We start from the raw sequence: 3797 nt of genomic DNA on the forward strand, positions 1-3797 counted from the left end.
ATATACACACACACACATATATATATATATATATATATATATATATTATACTTTTTTTATACAATATAACAATATACAATTTTTTTAAATTAATTAATCAATTTATTATTTAATATATTGGGGGTGCAAGGATACAGAAATTTCATAATTCTGATCGGTTGGATATTTTAGTGTCACGGTTCATTATTTTTTCAATACAAAAAAGAGAAATTTTCATGCCCTTCCCAACTTGTAATTTAAATTAAGTGTTGCTAAAGCTACAAGTTTCTCAGTGGGTCTGTGCTCGACAATGCAACCAGGTGGAGTAGTCGAACGCAGATCCTTTGAGCCTTCTACACAGTGCCTCTTCAGAAGACACGTTGATAAATAATTTTTTAAAATCTGCATTGTTCGATACATAGTGTGCATTGAACATAGAGCACTAAGGGTGCAACATGCATCTGTATTGAGTTGTTCAATGTAGTGCTCTAGGTTCAATGCGCACTATGTAAGAACAGTACAGATTTTTGAAAATTATTTTATCAACGTTTCTTCTGAAGATGTGCTGCGCAGAAGGCTCAGTGGATCTGCATTTGAAAACTTGCGTTTTTAGCAACATTTAATTTAAAAACTGTACTTTGAGATTAAACTAATGTTTTTAATTAATTTAAATAAATTACAAATAAAGGGCATGGAAATTTTTCTTGATTGTATTGAAAAAAAATATTGAACCTTGACACTAAAGTATCGAACCAAATTGTGAATTTTCTGTATCATTGCACCCCCATTGTTTTGTGAACTGAAGATGAAGCTGTTAATCTAATTTGGGCAGAGAAATGTTTAACTAGAAGTTGATTTATTCTGTTTTAGTGGAAGAAAAAAATCGCCCTGTTCAGGGCACTCCCCACACTTTTCCCATAACCACCAGTTGCGCCACTCAAGAAGCTGGGACATGCCAGTGAAGCGTTGCTTCATGTCCTTCAGGTTAGTGTTTGTTCTTATTTGTTGTCTGTTAATATTTGTCCACAAAGGCTTTCGTTGTGTATTTTGACAAATTAACAGTTTAATTGTCATATGGCCATTGTAAGCATCCCGGGTCATAAAACAGCATCATCTATATTTGGAAATCTGCAGCCTTGTGTGGGTCACATGACATAGGGTGGCCACCCATAATACAAGTGGCACAGAAACACTTATAAAAATAACTGTAAATAAAATGACTTAAGCTCGATTTAAACAACCTTCAACAGAATCGTCTAAATAATCAAAGTTCAAATAGGAAATAATTTTAGATTTAACCATCAGAAGAGCAACATCTCTGTAATTTCCCAAAGTGTGTTCTTGTGACTGAGGCACAAGTTATTGGGTATTTAATTGGCATGCATACCAACTTAAAAAAACATAAAATGATATGAATATGCTCTGTTACACATCTATTCTATTGTTGTCATCATGGATGTATGGACAGTACATATTTGTGGCTAAGTATTTGGACTGATCTGGTAGTTTTTCAGTTTCTCTGGTGTACCCTGAATAAATGTGTTTGTCCTTTTTGTTTCTTTGCTTTTTAGCCAACTGAAGATCCAGCTGTGTACCTCCAGAGGAGATCTGTCTTCAGCCCTGTCTTGCTCTTGGATGAGTCCCGCTGTCTTTTGGCCATTGGAACCACTCCCATCACCACATTTGCCAAAGAAGACCTTGGTGAAGGTTTGCTGTATCTGATGAAATACTACTACACCATGCATCTCACCTATCCAAAGTGTGTGGCAACCCTTCTCTCTGTCATTCAGACTGAAGTGTTAAAGGACAATATCCATGAGAAAGACACACAGGCTCAAACAAAACAGCCATGGCAGAGTGGAACTGTTTTATTGAGAAGTAGAGCTGTTCCAGCTACGTGTTATTAACTTCCAGGTCTGTGTTTGAAAGTTTTGAACTGAGGGCTGCAAAGTTATTTAAATTCTTGGTCTATTTTGATAAGCTGATACAAAGTACTCATTTCTTCCATCAACACATGTGCCTCAAATGTTGCTTAAAAATGTGAAGATTTTGTAGCTTTATGTTCGTTGGTTATTTGTGATAAGAACACCAAATAATAAGTTCACCATATTTGTCTTGACATTCATGTGTACATTGATTGAAATAGTTGTTGCAATTTGAACAGATAATTTAAGTAAAGGTCATATGTGCACAATAGGGGTTGAACGAGTATATAATTTTTAAACTCGACATTAACATACTAAAACCGGAGTAGAACTCGAGTATTTGATGACGTCATACTTCTCAAGATACAAAAATAAATAAATAAATAAAACCGCAAAAAAAGGTAATTATTTACAAAAAAAAAAGACCAACAAAACATTGGGAGAGTATATTATGCTCCTACCATTTATCAAACTGCAAATAAGTCACAGGAAAAACTAAACTATTAGTTATTATTATTAAACTGCAAACGTGAAGAAACATGCAGCACGTCAGAAACTAAACTTAAACCGAAACTGGTTCTGGTTCGGTGGATTGGACCCGGTGTTACACCATACTCTGTGACCTGCAACAGTGCAACACCGCCCCCTACGGTCATACGGTGGTCACATAAAATGACGTCACTACGGATACTCGACGTTACATTTTTAACCTCGATAGATGTCCTGGCAATCGATGTGTAGATTACTCGAGTACTCTGTTAATGCCCTAGTTCACAATATATGCCTGATTTATTTTCGTGTAAATGCTTTGTCTTGTTATAAGGTGGAAAATAGTTCTTAATTGCAAAAGATCCATCTTGTTTAATTGCCCTTGTTTTAAGATTTTTTCTGTCAAAGTGAGAGAAAATGAAAACTGAAAGAAGCATGAACAGACTAGTATTGAGTTTATTTTACTTCATAAAGTACTTGTAATGAGTTAGGGTTAGCCTAGAAATATTTACTTATTTCAAGAAATCTTACCAGTTTATCTTACTGCACTGGCAGATTATTTCACTTAATTTGAGAAGATTCAGACTATTATCTAGTATTTTTTTTAACTTATTTTTAGATGGGCAATTTTTGCAGTGCAGCACTGCCCCCCCCCCCCCCCCCCCCCACACACACACACACACACAGGGCTGTGTGCTGAGCCCCCTCCTGTTCACACTGCTCATGTATGCCTGTGCACCTACCCATCCAGGCTGTCATATTGTAAAGTTTGCTGACGATGCAGCGGTGGTTGGATGCATCACAAACAATGACCAGTCCAGCTACAGGCAGGAGATGGTATACCTAGAGAGCTGGTGTAGGAAGAACAGCCTTCACATCAATGTGAAGACGACGAAGGACTTTTAAAATGGGCCAGTAAAAGGTGGAACACCTCTTGACTCCTGCATGTGTGGGGAGCCACAGCCTCCCCACACATGCTTTGCTTCGTAGGGAGGATGAGGATGAGGCTGAGTGGTTAGAGCAGTCGTCCTCCAATGCAAGAGTTGGGGGTTTGAGTCCACCAGCAGTCACATGCTGAAGTGTCCGTGGGCATGACAATGAACCCCTCATTACCTCTGATGTGTGTCCCATCAGTGTATGAATGTGATCTAAAGCACTAATTATTTTTTGAAGAGATCTAGTAGAGAGCTGTATGAATGGGTAAATGAGAGCACAGATTGTAATGTAAAGAGCTTTGAGTATCTTGATCAGAAAGAAAGGTGCTACATAAGTACAGTCCATTTAACATTTTTACAAAGGAGATGGTTGTGGACTTCAGAAGGAACAATCCCCCCCCCCCCCCCCCAAAAAAAAAAATACATAAGAGGATCTGCGGTGGAAGTGGTCTCCAGCTACAAGTACTTG

This window comes from Nematolebias whitei, chromosome 1 (genome assembly GCF_014905685.2).
Source record: "Nematolebias whitei isolate Nwh7 chromosome 1, NemWhi1, whole genome shotgun sequence".
NCBI classification, from domain to species: domain Eukaryota; kingdom Metazoa; phylum Chordata; class Actinopteri; order Cyprinodontiformes; family Rivulidae; genus Nematolebias; species Nematolebias whitei.